The following is an 18,242-nucleotide window of genomic DNA, read 5'->3' on the forward strand; positions in this document are numbered from 1 at the left end:
TCCCGCCCGCCGCCCCCGGCCCGCGCCGGCCTCCGGGTGGCGGGCGATCCTCCTCAGAGCTGCCGCGGGGGATCGCGCTGTGCGGGGGGTGCGGAGGGGGATCCCAGCGCGGGGGACGCGGCATGGCTCCCCAGCTGTCCCGGCGTGCGGGGGCCGCGGGGAAAGGAGCCCACCCGGGGCCGGTGCTGGGAGGGCCTGGTGAGGGGAAAGGGGCTGCTGCCGCTGCCCCAGCGCCGAGTACATGGGAGTATAGAAAAGCGCGAATGTCCACAACTAGGCGCGGGCAATGTAGGAACGTTTTTCACGTTCCTGTAAGATACGTATACGTACGCACACAGACAGACATGGAGACACAACAGGAAGCTCAGGCTGGCTGGTGTCCGAAATGAAATTTACAGGTTACCGGCAGGCTGGCTGGGCTTTTTATGGTTGGTTGTAGAACGCCTGTTTGCCGTCAGACTGCGTCGCGGTAGGAGAGGCCGGGTCCCTCCCGAGGAGAGCGCGCTGGCGGTGGGTTTCCCACTCGATGTGCAGCGTAACCCTGGTCTGGAGGTCAGCTGGGGGTGAGGGGATCAGTCCAACAGCTTCCGCCTGCAAATGGCTATCACAGGTTCACACCCTTCCCTATGAAATTCCCACATATACGCTTGGGTTCCGGCGCTGCTCCCTGCTGCGCTGTCTCCCGCTGCCTTCATAAACAGCTTCCCTGCAAAAATTCGGTAGCATTAATGGCCCCGGCCTTTAAAAAGGTGCTGCTTCCCACTGCAAGGATTCTTGGAAACTGGAAATAACTAAACGAGCTGAAGATCCAGTTACTGCCAGCTCCAGATAGAATCTTTATTATCAAGTTAAGCATAGGATCTGTTTTGCTTCAGCTCTAATTCTTTCATTTAGCAGGGTGTTATCCATCAAATTGCACTTAAAATTGTAAGCATACTTGTTAGCATGCACGCGTTCCTTATGTGACTTGCATGTGACACACAGAAACCAAATGCCTCCTAAAAGATATTTGTTATTCTGACACATTGGGAATTATCAGGTGAGTTAGAGAAGACAGAGGTTAGCACCAGTGGTGTAAAATGGATGAGGGGCTGACTAGGCAGAAGACAAGACATTGGACTGAAAGGTGAATTACTGCGATTTAAATTTTAGTAGACTTTCTGAATAAGAAGAAGTGAGATTATTTTATTTGATAGTGATGAAGTGGGGGCAAAAGTACAAGTTGGTTAAAGAAAAATGCAAATGGCACAGGTTGGAAGCGTGGGGTTATACAGAAAAGATCAGTACCCTTCAATGCTGTGTAAACTACTGCGGGTGAAGTTTAGTAGCTGCAAGTGCAACACGGTGGTCTTGAATCACGGTCTTGGCTGATACATTTTTTCTGATCTGAAGTGGAAGTGAAAGAGAAGGAGGAAGAATGGGATTCATTGGTGATAAGAGGTCAATAAGTATTACCAGGCAGGAACTGCTCACAAAAAAACAAGCACAAACCGAGGGCATGTCACTGGAGCTGGAGAGACCCTGGTGTGACCTCCTCTGAAACAGGTCTGTCATCCTCATAAAACTGAATTAGGATGAATTGGAACAGGTGCAGGGGAGACAAGGGAACTAAAGAGCCTCTTTTACAAGAGGACACTATAAAAGCTTAGTGTGCTTTGCATAGCAAACAAATGGTAAGAGGGGAAGTGACAGCTGTCTGTATATATACATCATCAGAGAGGTAAACACCAAGAAATGAGAAGACTTATTGAAGCTAAAGAGCAATGTTAGCCAAGGAACAATTACATACACATGTGCCACGAACAATTTGAGGCAAGATAACAGGTGAAGGTTTGGAACCACCCAAGGTATTCCAGTAACTTTGCAATATTAAAAGTGGAGACATGAACAAGGTACACAGGGGCTATGTATTTATGCCCTACAGAGCACATACAAATTTCCACCTCTTCCTCAATTTGCATTTCCATTTCCCACCATCTTCTCACTGCTGTGACCCATAGACAAATCTCCACATACAGAGCGTCTCCCAGTGACTCAGTACACTTGACAGACTTCTAGATGGAGCTATACTGCAAGCATGACTATAGGCTAACTGTAGTAGCTCAGGACTATGCACCTCTATTCCCAGTCCAACGTTTGCTTAGATGGAACCCAGCTCTCTTCACTTTTTCCAGTTTCTCAGTTTATTTGTATAAAAACAGCTTCAATTTGCTCCTGAAAACCAGATTAGTGTTAAGTCAGGGAAACCATATTGAGAAAATGTCTCTGGGAAGAGAAGAGGAAAAGAAATAAGAAATGGAGTTCTGGTGCCTCCCCTCTACTCATGCATTGAAGTTGATCAGTTGGTCTCATCTGCCACATATAAATCTTCCCTAGTCTCCCCATTTTTCCAATATATGTCCTGTGCCCACCAAAAGAACTTCCTTGCCCAGCCAGAAGGATGGCAAGAAGACAAAGCCCTGGGCAATCTAATCTAATCTAATCTGATCTTTTAAATTCACTCTGCTTTAAACAGGGGCTCTTCTAGATGAGCTCCTTCCAGAATGATTTTTTTTGGAAGACTTTATGAATATATCACAGAATCATGAGGACTCCCCCAAATCAAATTTGAAGGCTTATCACAATTTCACATCCATGTCAGGACAGGAATCATGCCAGTGACATATCAACCACAAGGCAGGTAGTTTATAAGCCTGGTAGGACATAGCCAGTTTTATGCATTAAGGCATTGCTTATGTGCCAAAGTCCAGAAGACTCCCACATGGAGGAGAGGCATTAGTAACAACAAGATTTGCAATGGAGTGAGTATGGAAAGTAGCAAACATCGTGGGTAAACAAAGACAGGGATTAGAGTAATTTGAAAGAAAAGTAGCGAATGACATGAACTAAGATGGAGCTCAGCATGGACAATTTTAACATGCTACCTTAGCTACCAAGATTGTTTTCAGTATCAGTGCTAATTCATTTAAAGCTAGTCTCCTTTAACAGTCCTCCCACTATCTGTAATTGCACTCAGACAAACAATTAATACTGTTCACTGATAGTTACTTACCCACATTTGAAAAATAATATTTTGATGATAAAGATAACAGTAAAGAAAGAGGGAAAAAACCAAACCCACCCACAGTAGATGTTACTTTCATTGTTTTAGAGCCATTAGTAATTTCTAAGGAACAAGGTATAGTCTCACCCAGTTTTTTTAACAAATAGTCACATGTAATATAAAGCACTGTATCTTTTACACCTACTTAAATGGACAATTTTGAGGTTGTACTTTACTGCCCGGATAGGAAGACTCAGTAAATACTGAAATTTCTGTCCTGAGCTCTAAGACACATATAGCATTTTTCCAGAGTCACTGTTTGTTCTGAACTCCTTGGCATTTAGATAACATAAGGGACTATGGAAGGAAGAAAGAAGCAATCTAAGAAAAACTTTTCACCTTAGACACTTTATCTTAGACCTTTAAATTAAATGAGTAAGTTACTTCTGAGGAACAAAAAGATGTCCTGCGTGTACCAGCTTTCACTGAGCTCTTTTTCTGTGGGACTTGAGGCTCACCAGGAGTACCAAAAGAGACAGGAGACTTCCTCCTGTCTTCTTCCTCTCTGATCCTTTTCCTTTTTCCAGACAGTGTTCTTACTCCTTCCCTCTGAATTTCTCTCCTTTCCCCCAGCCTGAGTACACTGTGTCCCTAAACACCTCTCTCCAGGTGAAATACTTCCTTCTCAGAAAAGCCCCAACTAGAGTAATTTAAAAACACTGGCCTTACCAGCGGATGATCTCTTCCAGTAAACAAAAGCCTTTAAAAGTCTTTGCTGGGCTTTTCATTACTAAACATGGCCTAAGTTTCCTGCATGTTGCAGACAAGTGTTTTAAGCAAATATACAGATGACATAGAAGACAACAGTCAAAATTAAATTTGCTCTAAAGTGGAGGTTGAAATAAAAAAGCTTTCACAGAGCAAAGTGATATTCACCATTGGACAACAACATATCCCCGTGTGCCACAAACCACATCATAATATACTCAGCTATAATTCCGATTTGGAGACTACTGGATTCAATGAAATACATTTTCAGGCAATATGTCAATAAATGCTTTTAAAGTATGGATAAGTTATAGAAGAAAAATAAGCAAATATATTGTATATATTAACATGTTTTCTATGTGATCTCTAAGGCACTTGAACAAATGTTTTCCACCCAAATACTGATGTTTCAATGAGCAAAATGTTCAAATACGTGTCTTGCCTGTGAAATTCTGATTAGTCATTCATTTTTTTTATTCCTATACCACAGATTTTCTCTATATGCATTGCTAAGACTAACATTACTTTGTAAGTTTTAAAGAGGATGCTTTTTAATTTGACAACAAAAGAGAATTCCTTTGGATCCCAGTGAGGCTCCTCCTTTTTTTTAAAAAATGTGTATTATCCACACATATATTTAAAGGTTGTATTACATCGTAGAGTTATTATTGTTGGTATTTGCTCTTTATATAACAGTAGCAGTCAGAGGACCTATCATGACAGATATTGTACAAACATTTAATAAGGCCTTCTTCAGAGGCCTGAGAGACAGATGGGAAGCAGGTAGGCAGTCAGGAGCACTGAGAGTAGCTCATAATCACGAAGCAGAATAATGAGACAGTTAGAAATAGGATTCCAGGATTCTTGATGATTCATGCCATGCACAAAATCACTAGAACCTTGACTTCCAAAAAGTTTTGTTGTCCTAATTTCCTGAGGAGGTACAGATATTTATTTCAGGGCAGACCACAGGTCACAATTTGGTGGGTCACATCTGTGTGTTGTAACTAATAAATCTACTGCTGCTTTAGGTAATGGTAAAGTCAGATTTACAAGAAATGTAAGACAGACTTGGTCTCTAATTTAAAATCAATTTTAGGAATAATAGTCAGGGTCAGAGATGAAAAGCCATCAAGAAGTGAGGTTAAAATTCACCAGACAACATCTATCCATTAAAATAATAAACAGGCAAATTCAGCACACAGAATCCTATAAACTTTCTAGTTAGATAGCCATTACAGTGTTACTGTTAAGTATTACCCAGATGGCATATACGCTGAAATGCAAATCTCTGTTCAAGAGTGGAGCAATCTGCTCATGTGTGCTCTGGCACTGAGGCTTAGAACAGTAAGAATTTGACCTCATCTTTTCATAAAAGCAAAATCTGAACATGTCTGCTGTGAAATTCCCACAATTCGGTGGCTGCTCTCCACTAACGTATAGCTTATATTTAGTATGTGTTGACCTTAAACTGTAAGTCTAAAATGAAAAGGACTAGTCAAATATTAAACGGGTAATTAAGTTTACCAGGATAGTTTTCTAAAGCTTATACGAAACATTGATTCCAATCCTTCATATTAACTGATGTGATAAAATTCTCAGTCTTAGGATCTGAGCACACATAAGGAAAATCTGGAAGAGAAACCCACACTCTTTATAAACAGCAGTCCCACTTCCCAGTCTAAAATGCCCCAGCTCTCACTCTTTCTCTGACCATGTTCACTGTAGCCTGTCTTTATCAGAAGACATTTCTGGTTCGAATGCCTTTAAATATTCCATTAAATGGTTTAGATGTAAGACTAACCTGAGCACTTTTAGAATTATGGTCCAAATCCTGCCCCTTACCTGCCTTTTTAGAAGGACTGAAATGTATCAGAACTTAAATAGTTCTGCAATATAGCTAGTGAGAGGCAAAGTCCTAGGACAGAAAGCACAGCATGAATCCACATTCCTTACATGTCATGGAGAAGTGCTCAACAAAGGCATCTTCTATGTCAGTAAACTAAAAACACTGAGGATAACAGTGGGAGGGTAGATCTGCAATTGTGAAGATCCATCAGCCAAAGCCTTGATGCTATTGATGGTGGTGGGGACAAAGATAGGAAAACAACTTCCAGAAATAGATAAGAGGTGGTGTTTGCTCATGTTTCATAACTCACTTCTAGAGTGTGGAGGAGGTTGCTATTTCTAGCAATCCTGACATAGCGATTCCTCCCAAATGACTTTATTTAGGCTTTGCTCAAGGGACCAGGAATTAGTGCAGGATCCTTAACTGATTAGCAAACTATCACCTCTATCTACTGTTTCCATCCCTTAGGATTATCCACTTCTTACAGATGCATAGGACAAAAGATTGTTAACCCAAGAGTGTGTAGTCTTATTTTGAATGAGTACAACAGAACAGCCACACAGAGGGTCAAATTATAGAGCCAGTGAAAAGACTTTTAATGTATAACCATAGAAATTAATGTAGTTGCCAGCCTCCTTCTTTCATAACAAAAGAGTAAAGCTTGGGAAATTTCTGTGGTACTTTTGTAATTCTTGTTGAGGTCTAAGAAGAATCAGCTCCTGCTGCATTAGGTTATTACAGGATTCCCATCCAAAGAATCTTGTTCCTTGCATGTAAGTGAAGAAAGAAATATAAAGAGTGATTGAGAAAATCCACTATTAAAACAGAAAAATTCCTTCTTCCATTACAAGGCAGATCAATAACAATTACAAGTAGGATCAGACTTATTTTTCGTCACATGCTGCCATTTATAGAGCATATCCTAACCCCAGTTTTGGCTTATTCATATAAAGACTGATACATACTGTGTCTTTAATTCAAGCATTTTTTCTCAGACAGTAGTTCTTTCCTTTTCTCTTTACTTCTTCTTCCTCATCCCTACGTTGTTTGTACGACAGACAATAAGGCGCTGGAAAAACATTGCTGTCAAGAGCTGAGCCTTTGCCAAAAGGCTATGCTTACTAAGTCCATACTTACTTCTCTAGAGTTATATCTATATTTGTAATACTGAATTGCTTCTGCAAGAGACTGAGAATGCTAACTCACACATTTACATCTGTTTCACACCCAAAATAAACTTTTAATATAGTATTTACAAATGGAATACAGAGCAGAAGGAACAGATAAGAGATCTGTAGGAAAGTTATCCAACCTATCTGTGGTTCCCAAATTGTAAGCAGTGAGACTACAACAGGTGTTTCACACTATCTTCAGAGATTGAATCCAGAGCCTTTAAATGTGAAGTTTGGTAGTAAGTATACGTAACAGTGTAAGCAGAGAGAATTTGAGAGCTGAAGGTCCTCTGGATATTTTGTGGATCACCAGAAGAGAGCAATGAAGTTGTACTTCAGAAGAACAGCTATCAGCTGCTTCTAAAGAAAGCTGGCAAAGTTATCTGTAATTTTACTTGAAGAAAGGAAGATGCACAAATATTTCCATTGTTTGACCTTTATTGAATACCCCCCCCCCCCCAAAAAAAACTTGAAAATCAGCTGGTTACATCCAGAAAAGTAATTGTCTTAAGAAATATTAAGTAGACAGTATTTTCCCATTTGTCATTTCATTATTGTTGCTCAACTTAGTGGTATATTGATGATAAAATGTAGATAGAAATGATACCATAAGGATTTCTTATTTTATCTTCAAAAATAATTGAAAATATTGCTGCTGGCAATGACATGATCTTTTAAGGGAGTGAATGAAGCAATGCTTTTCGGAAGGATGTAGTCAGAAAGCATCATCTTAGTCTCATATCTATGCATGAAAAGCATCTGAAGGGGATAAAATCCCAGTATTATTAGCTACTGGGAAAGCTCCCTTACTGAACTGTTGGTCAGCTGCAGTGCTACAGGTATTTGTACAGTAGGCATGTAATTCAGTAAATCTGAAAAATGCATATATGCAGTAGAATAAAAATAAGAGGGAAATGTGCTGACAAAAGGGAGGCATTTTAGTAAACGCTACTTTAGATATACATAAGTTTGCCTAAAACTAGTCTAGAAAGATCCAACCTCAGAACTGCAGCATATTTCAAAAATGTGTTGGGATCAGCATCACATAAGCCAGTTGGCTAAGCATTATGACATCATCTTGATGACATTTCTCTGTCTGTCTGCTTGGAAGTAATGCAATAACTATGGAACGGGTAGCACCATAGCACTCCAGCAGCTTAAATACCTCTGCAGTTTTCTGCAGATCAAATAAACAGCCAGCTGGTCACACCAGTTAATACCGTACTGCCCAGCTATAAACTGAGTGTTTTCCCTATTCATCTTCCCAGTTGGGCATATTTACTGATAAATCACTGAGTGATTTATTGGCTGAGCAGGGAAAAAGGAGAGGGAAATAAAGGGAAGAAGAGGGATATGAAGCCTCTATTGTGTGATGGAGAGAATAGTCTGGGCAAGGGACGTATGGAGCCCTTGATGTAAAGAGAATGGGAGCTGAGTATGGGAAAAGGATAACAGAGACTGATACAAATTCCTGAGGCAAGCAGAAAAGAGAAAGGAAGCTGAATAGGAAGGGACAGCAGTGAAGAAAAAGATGGAAGAAGATTTGTGGCACAAGAATTATTTGCATGATAGAAGATTGGCTGGTTGCCAGGAGTCCATAAAACAGAAAGGAGAAAAAAAGGGCAGCTTACAATGTCTGTGAGTGGAGAAGCGAAAAGAGCCAATGGCAATGCCAATAAATATGTCCAGTAAAAGCAGTAATGCATTAGTACAATCCTCCAGTATACACAGAGTCCCGATCCTTGAAATTTTGTACATCTATGATCAAAAATAAAAAGGCAAGTCAAAGAGATTATGCTAATTTAAATGAAATTAATGTAGCTACTTATTCAGATACTATGAACAAGATTTGGTCTACTAGAGTATCCATTATTGGCCTGGAGTGAAATTTCATTTGGTTTATTTACAGGCAAAACTTTAATGACCTGAACAGTGGCACAAAATACACCTTCAGCAAGTTCGAGGATGAAATCACGGGCTGCTATCCAGAGGAACCCAGACAGGCTGGAGAAATGGGCTGACAGGAGCCTCATGCAGTTCAACAAAGGCAGTGCAAAGTACTGCACCTGGGGAGGAACAACCTCCCTGCACCAGAGCAAGCTGGGGGCCGACTGGCCAGCAGGCAGCTTTGCACAAAAGGACATGGAGATCCTGGTGCACAACTAATGGAACACGAGTCAGTGGTGTGCCCTTGCTGTGGTACACACTGAGCTGCATTAACAAGAGCGTAGCCAGCAGGTTGACGGCAGTGATAATTTCCCTGTCAACACTCATGCAACTGGTTCTGGAGTCCAGTTTTGAGCCTGCTAGTACAAGACAGACATTGAATAAGTGTCGTGAGTGCAGTGGAGGGCCGGCAAGATGGTGGGCTGGAGCACATGATAGGCAAGGAGAAGCTGAGCGCACTGGATTTGTTCAGTCAGCAGAGCAGGCTAAGATATGTCTGCTTTAATTCTGTTTCACCTCAATGCCTGACTGCAGAATGATTGCACCATATACAGAACAGTTTTGGAATGATTGTTTTGTGCCTAGTACAAATATTAGTATAACATACCTTCAATTTTAATTAGGAATTTGTGGAAAATAATACAACAAAAAGAAGCTGCAGAAAGCACCATATTGTTCTGCAGCTGATTGCGCATAGCACGCCTGGCAGTGTGCAAAAGACATTCACATAGTGCTTTTCATTGAGCATGCCATAGTTGGTGTGACATATCACAGCCAAGAAGCCAGTTTGTCATATGCCTTCCACTTCACTGAAATTCATGCCAGGCTATGGAAAACATGGTAGGCATGAATGGAAACCTATCAACAACCAGATCTTTGTCTGCCAAGATAAAAAGAACAACATACTAAGTTAAATTATGTTGCTATTATGTCACAATCCCCATTTTTTTCCACAGTTTCTGTTGCCAAAGAGCAGAATCTGATACTTACAGACTAAGAGTAGATAGCTCTATAAAATATTTTTCTGTCAGAATTTATTCTATTTTTATTGCTACTTATCTACAAAATCCCAGAGCTGCTATGGCATACTCTGCTCCACTACTTATGTTATTTAAAAGTCCACATGAACAAAAATCTATACTGAAACAAGAAAAAATGCAAATTTTGTTAGTATCAGTAATTTTGTCACATTCTTAGGTAAAGGTTTTTATACATGGATGAACTAGAAAAAAAACCCCAAGTAAACACATCTAGGTGAATGTTAAAAACGTGTTGGCACTCTTGGCTGGAACGCTGGGTAAAACACTTGCCTTATTTCAGCATATGTTCCCGTCTACCCGCTTTGCAATGCAGTGCAGCTACAACACATAATTGTGAGCTCATTTGGATACTCTCTGAATGCCATCCAGCTGTTTCTGTTAACTGCATTGTTTTGCCTGCTACCTTTCAATTCCTTTCAAAGCCCTGGAAAATATTTGGTTCTGTATGTGTGCACGCGCACACACACACACATCATGCACATTTAATTGCCAGAGCTTGGTTTGCTTCATTGAATATACAGCAGGCTGGGTTGAACAACCAAAACATGCTCAAGAAGTGTATTACTAGATGGGCAGAGGACCACATTAGGTTTGGGGTAACAGCTTGTATCACTACAGTAGTAGCAATGGTAATGCAAGATAAACCAAAACCATACAGTTCTGTAGAAAGAACTCATCTGCAGAAGTCTACCTGGTGCTCATGAGATGAGTCAACCAGACTGCTGCCTAATTCAGGGAGCTCATAAAGTACTCCAGCAAATTTGGTAACTGTCAGCCTGCTTGTACAAAAATCAACAAGTCCACATTTGCTATGCAGGTACAATAAGAAAGTGTAACCAGGAGAAAGACTGATGATGGAAGGGCCGCCCAAAATTTAGAGAAAAAAAATAATCATGAGAGCAAGCTCTAGAGCAGGGCCTGCTGCTAGAGACAACCTTGGCACAAGTTAAGCAGCAAGATAGACGGCCATTGAGACAGACTGGCAAAATACTCTGTAGATCTTATCAGGTACACATAGATAGAGAAGCATCAGGAGGAACCGTGTCTACAGCAACACCTGACACTGGATACATAACACTGAGCCATAGATTATTTTGGAAACATAAGTGAGAGGGGTTTCTGGGCTGTGGCCAGTGTAATTACGTATATGGAGTTGGATTTAGCTTTTGTTATGGTGAAGGCTGTGCCATTTCCTTCCCTCGGTGCAAACTGGGGCATATTCTGAATGGAATAAGTGTAAATAACAAAGTTATTTGTATGCTTTAACTAAGTGTCCATTTAGTGATGGAAAAAATAGAATCAGATCATAAATTCCAGCAGGCACTAACAGGATAGATGGATTATACAGAGATTCCCAGTGACAAGGTGTAGATGGGAAAGCTTTCTGCAGGTAATACTGCCTTGTGCCCTATCCATCTGGGCTGTTTGGCAAAACTCCACATCCTAGCTAAGATTATGTGAATGTTCTCACATATTCCCTCTACCATTTCCAACTGAGATTTTTTGTGCATCAGGCAGACCAGACAGTGAGTCAGGAGCTGAGGCAAGGAGACATTCAACAGCTTGTCTCCTTCTGACTGGTTATAACCATGCATTGCTATGATGCTTATTTACCAGTCGCAAATTTTCCTCTATGCATGCATAAAAAGAATTCATCTACTCCTTTTCCTGCCACATAAGATATTCTTGAGTTCCCTTGGACATGGAAATATGTGCACTTACACTTACGATGTCTATCCAGGCAACAAGTTTTAGAGGATGTCTTTTATTCAACAGCTCAGTCACAGTAAATGTTACCAAGTGAAGAGGCTACTCACTTGAACAGGTGCATTATGAACTGGACCTTACAATCCTATAATATGAAGATACAAATGCAAGTACTAAGAAATGGATCCACTGTTTTACTTGAAGTTTTATGGTTCTATGTGTTGCCTAGATGCTACTGTGAAGCTGTTCCAGGCAAGTCTTTTCTGAATCATGGGACTTCATTTCCTGATTAAAGACATTTTAATACAAGAAGAAAAAAAGAAAAGAAAAAAAAAAGAGCTCTAATGTAGTGTTGCTTTTTGTTCAGCATTTAGAGAATTACAGAGCAAACAAATACCAGAAATGTATTTAAAAATGGCTAACGCTTCAGTCAGATCCTGTGACAAGTGAACACTCTGCTCCCAGCATAGATGACAGAGAGTAACTAGGACAGCCAAGCTCAGCAAAGCACCACGAGCAGCAGATTTTGTCAGGTTTCCAAAAATGACTCTTGACTGGCAATGCTCACTTTCATTAAATTTAACTAATACAATTTTAATTATTTTATATTGTTAAATATTAACCATTAAAAGTTCAAATTGATTGGAATATAAAACAACAGAAAGCAAACTCCAGTAATCCCTGGGTAAAAGGTCACAATCAGGGTCCAGCAAGAAGTTGTTTTTTATAAAGAACTGCCAGGCAAGATTCTCTGCATTAGACCTTTGCTCCCCACCACCTCTAAAAGGAGGAGGAGATACCTGTATACACAGTAAATATTATGATTTTTGGTTTTTAAGTCTATGGGAAGCACATATAGGAACTCTGGTTGGGAATGTTGAAAATATTTTATGGGACTTCTTACAGTGGCATGGAAATAATCTGATGATGGACACCAGTATAAGAACATGATTATTTTCACTATTAATTAATTCTGTAGCATATTCTCTTTAATCTAATTCCTAGCACAATTACTACTTTAAAGGCAGAAGACATATTTCATATCCTCAACTTTATTTAGATTACACTGACTCCATGCATTTTTCAGAATTTCTCAGTGGTGGAAGTTATAGCAAAGTGCTCTAAGATATTAGGCATGGAAAGTATTGTTTCTAAACTTGCATACCCTACCTTTCCCGACAGAGACAATGAAATCAGTGTTTCAATTATAGGTCTTACACACTGTTGGGCAACAAATCAACTTTCATCTGTTTATTCAAGGGTCAGTATCATTTGTTTAGCTATAAATTTAGGTGTGCTGCAGACACTGATGCCATCCATTGCTCAATGATGTCTGACAAGAAAAATTATTACTCGATCATACTCTTTCTCCAACAGAGATTTAGTACACAGACAATGCACAACACTGTGGGAGCTCTTAAATTAGGGCTTAATGGCTAGCAGCCTGCAGTGTTAAGAAAAAAAAATAAATCGCTCTTTCTTTGAAAGAAGCAAACTTTAATGGAAATCTCTTTGGTTTTTAATTCAGTGGAGAAATTATCATAACCATGAAGGATGATTGAGATATCATGTGCAGAGGGAAAAGGGCTATATAGACTGAAAGAGCTAGTCAGACAGGCTATTGCTAGTATGCAGGGCAACTGTTACGGATGCACGCACTGCATATGATGCATATCGGTGGAAGATTTTCATCTGTAGCTCCTCTTTTCTTGTGATAGGATTCTTTGGGACTTTAGGAATGGAATTAACTGGACTCTCTCAGCCTGTAGAAGCAAAAGCACTTACATACGTAGACTTTGCATGAATAAACATCTAGAAAAAGATACGCAGGCTTTTTAGGTAGAAGTGGATACCAGTCCGTTACTATCAAGATTTATTTAAACACAGAATCTTATAGCTCAAGAAGAACCTGTATAAACTGCATTCATTTCAATGCTTATTTAGTTTCTCCTGCTGGACTAGAGGAATCTGTGCTGCGAGGCAGCTCAGGCGACCCGTTAGCTGCAACTCGTGTCAGAAATGTGAATGTTGAGGAACTGGCTCCACCGTGTGGGCTAAGGAAAATGAACATTACAAGTCCAGCAAGAAGCAGCATCCTTCACTTCAGTTTTCAGTAAGGATGGGATAAAGGTAGGATGAATAGAGGGAATGTCAGTAAAAAAAAAAGAAAGAAAAATACTGGGAGGAGTTGGAAGAATTAAAAGGTTTAATCCAGTAAAGCTTTATTATCGCCACCATACAGGTCTGAGAGAACTGGCCCATGGTCTCACTGGTCTAACTCCAGGAAGGAGTTTTGAGTTCTTCAACAGTTTTCTGACAGATCTTCTGCAAGATATTAGTAGCAGTAAAAGAGTGACAGTGTGCTACTCAAATTCACCAAAGGCATATTTTTTCCTAACACCTACTACATGTTCTGCTTACTGACGGCATGACAGAATTGCAAAAGCATGAGTTAATGTAAACCTCTGGCTTGGAGAATTAGTGGCACAATCAGTGAGACTTACTTTAAGAATTCCTGTGACAGATAACATTCTGTGTAAGCGCTCCTGCTTGTGCTAAGTCTGGGTATGGTTAGGTAGTGCAACCACTTCTTCTGCATACCCGATGGCATCATGACATCCAACCTTTGTGTTGGACTTTCTCCTAGAAAGGCAGGATGCCATCTCCAGGGAGATCTTGTTAAATAGAGTTCTTAACAGAAGTGTTGCAATTTATTATGCCAATCTTTTCAGTTTTCTGAAGCAGAGACAACTCCTTTGACTGGATGGAGTTTGCTCTACTGTCCTACTTAATTACCATCTCACTTAATGATAATTTTCATTCTCATATGTATATTCCTATCAATCCTTCTTCATTTGCACTCATGTACTTCACAGTCATTCTTATTGAAAAAGTGAGGTATTTGTTTAGACAGTGGACTTAGATTATCTTTGCCTCATCCTGATTGCATAGACGCTGCATTTCTTTCTTCTCCATCTTCCTTCTTCATGGCTGATTTTCCATCTACTATGTATTTTTTTCAAAAGTAAAAATCAACATGACTTCTGACAAAGTTCACATTACTTACATGATCTCTGACATCAGATACACTTTCCTTGGCTAATGATTTGCCTTTTCATTTCTTACTGTCACTTACTCCCAACAGCCTTTTTGGTGATTATTCATCAGTAAGTGTAGCGTTCCTTTTCTGTGGTTTGCAATGTAAGTTCCAGAGATTTTAGAAGGTTTTGCTTTAAAGAACAGCATTTTCCTCATTTAAGTGCATAGACTTTTTCAGTTCAGTTAACTTGTACTTACACAGATACTGAATACCTGCCTTTTTGAAATTAAAAGCTTTGAAGATGCAATTTTATCTGTTCTTCTTTTAATTTGAATGGAAGCAACTTGCAATAATCAGTGCAAGATCCATTTCAAGGACCACCACACTTGTTCACTGAAATCCAAACTATAATTGCATGGCACATAATCTCCTGTTGGATTAACTGATAAAGACATCTGGCATTTGTTACATACAGGATTAAGTGGATTCTACACGTTCTTGCAAGTATTTTACTGTCCAGTCCAAATACATAAAGTTAAAATTTTCTATAATGACAATACTTTGTTGATGTTTATGTTTCTAGTAATATCACAAGGTCTCCATCTGTATTCAAATCTGCTTCTGTGTTTTAATGAAGACAAAACTTCACAGTCTTTCTGTCATTCCCTCACAAATAACCCTGAACTGGTCCATTTCATATTATTGCACATTTTTGTAAATCCACATGTATAGCAGCCCTAAAATGAAAAGAAGTTACTTTAAAAAATCTGTTCTTAAAGAAGAGGCGAGTCTGATTTGATCTGTAATTCATCATTAGCTGTACTCTTTATTTGGGAAGATGTTACTATATGTTCTATTAAATTCTTGGTTTTGGAAATAAAATAATTCCTGAATACATGCTTTGTGCTGCAATACTGACAAAGATAAAATGCCAGAATTCATTGAAATGAAAGGCAGATAGAGGAGGTGGAACACACACTGTATAGCTGCTTCATTGCTGAGGCATGGGACAACATGCCTCAGGAAGAAATACTGGTTTATTTTGCTAAACTCACTGACAATATGAACATTCTTTAACTCTGACTACTCAGCAACTAAACACCTGCAGGCAGATCCAGGAGACTCCTTCTTCAAGGTACAGTAAAAATAATACATAATTCTTTTCATTTTGTAGTAGAAATGCATAACCATAGCTAGTTGTATACTGAGGGTCATACCAGGAATTCACAGTTCAGTTATGAATTTACACCTGACTGAAAGATGGCCACAGCTGGTGGGAAACTTGTTTCAGTTAATAAAAAAGCTTTGAAACTGTAGGAATAAGCTTTTAGTTTTCTAGTGAGTGCTCTTGTGAAGTGTGGGAAGCTGTGAGAGTTTCAGTGTCTGTCAAAACCTAATAGGTGATAATTCATTTCAATCAATTGCCTGCCCTGCTGAAATTAATATATACATTATATACATGGAAGTAGTCAAGGATTTAGTGCACCACAATGATTAGGGTAATTTTTACTTTTTTTAATTCATCAGTTCCCAGAGGCTTTTTTCTCTATTTAGATGAGGCAGCAGGATTAGACTCCACATAATATATCCTTAGTTTGTTACCAAGGTAATCAATACTAAGCTACACTATTCATCAAAGAGAGAAAGGTAATGGAACAAAACTACGTATGCTTTAATCTTCAAGAGAAAATCAAAAGTGTAAAGCATATTTGCAATGAGGTTGATGGTTTTGTGTAGTAATAGTTTGAAGACAGAATGGAATCAGAGCAAACGCATGAGGGAATAATACAAATTTTGGACTGCATTTTCCTTTCTGCCAACATAGAAAGCATGGGTTTGCTGTTGGAACCAAAACTACTCTGTCAGTAGTTGATATACTTCTGCCTATTCTGCCTTTCAAAAGCAGTAGAGAAAACATGCAAATGCAAATAAAGCAAAGTGCACTCAGTGTCTGATTTTCTGGGCAATTAAGATATTATTTCACTTTAACAAATCTAATTTGTATGCTTAAAAAGTATAAATCAATCAGGAAATTTCAGAATTATCTAACTCTTCAGCTAACTGATCCATGTGCTTCTTGCAAGAAACCAAAATTCATATCCAAGTTAGTGATATTCAAGATCAGACATGAATGTGTGAATTTTGGGAAGATGTAAGAGAATGTTTGTGTCCAGGCAAGAAATAAACACTTTTTTTTGTACCTGAGAACAGAGGACAAATGATACTGTTCTGCTGTCTCATATTTTTGAGGATCTGTTTGATTGGATACAGAGAAACCAGGATGAGATATTAAAATAAACTCTAACATCTAAAAAGGTGATTACTAGAGTGTCTGTCCACCCTTGCATTACAGGCATATGTATCAAAGAAAAGAGTAGCAAGGTTTTCTAGTAAGTCGTTACTTTTAATCACCACTCAGCATTAGAAATAAAACCCGAAATCAATTTTTTATGTAAGTCAATTTATTGGTTCTCTGAAGACACAAAAGCTGTTATTTCAAGTGCAGGCAACTAATCTTGTTTTATTGCCCCAGTAACAAGAGATTAAAACATCACAGTCAATGGCTTTTAAGTAGAAAGGCTCGAACTCGTCTCAGTTATTTGTGTTGAAATTTTCTCAACACCAAGACCAACTGCATATGGATATGAGAAGAAATTTTACATGTAAGACATAGTACAGTAGAAAAAAATGTTGCTTATGAACTTTCTGTAGAAACATTTTTATGTGTTGAGAAGATGTACAGATTCAGGAGTTTAAAGAAGATCTAAGAGACTCTTCAAATCAATACTGTTCCAAGTACTGCACTCGTAATATCAAAAGCTGATCTTCTGATAAGATTAAGCCAATGCCAAAACATTTGTAAACAGGATTCAATCAATACTTTAGTTTCTGCTGACATGAACTTGGTTTTTAAAATGAAACTGCTTTATACTAAGCAAAATACACTTCTAATAAACTGAAATATTAGTTCTCAATGGGAATTCAGCAATTCTTCAAACATTTCTAAATGAATCCAAAGATCAAACTCTGCCCTCATTTCATTCCTGAATTCTCACTGAATTGCGCTTGTAATAACAGCAGAATTTGTCCAATGTTGCCTATTCGTGACTTCTCTGTTGGAACACCATTTTTCTAGTAACAGTGAAGAGTGAAATAGTGAACTGGGAGATGCCTATTCTAGCCATTTGTAACCCTGCTTTTTTCAGACTTTGACATACTCCTTATAAATGATGCTGTGAACATGTTTGTGGCAACATCTCCAGAAGAATGCCCTCTGCCACCTACTGAGTTAGAGGAATACAGAGAATCCAGAAGCTTCATTTACAGGAGGCTTTATGCACCACCTTTGAGCACCCAATCTCCTGTATGTACAATACTGAATAATCACCCTGACGGTGAATATAACGTAAGAGATCTTTACTCACATAGTCTGCATGTGGGTTCAATCTAGACAGTACTTGTGTTATGCTGTTTAAAAAGCATGCTGAAATGATAAAGTTTACATGATGAAGGACAGGGGAAGATGATTTAGAATTTCTTCTCTGTCAGTGATTCCTTGCTCGGATCTTATGTGCGAACTGATTTGTCTCCCCAGAAAGTAACAGAGCTAAACAGACTCCACTTAAGAGTCTCTTGATTACACAGAGTTACAATAAATAAACACTTAGGTGACTTA

The sequence above is a fragment of the Haliaeetus leucocephalus genome, unplaced genomic scaffold (genome assembly GCF_000737465.1).
Source record: "Haliaeetus leucocephalus isolate CR32 unplaced genomic scaffold, Haliaeetus_leucocephalus-4.0 Scaffold506, whole genome shotgun sequence".
NCBI classification, from domain to species: domain Eukaryota; kingdom Metazoa; phylum Chordata; class Aves; order Accipitriformes; family Accipitridae; genus Haliaeetus; species Haliaeetus leucocephalus.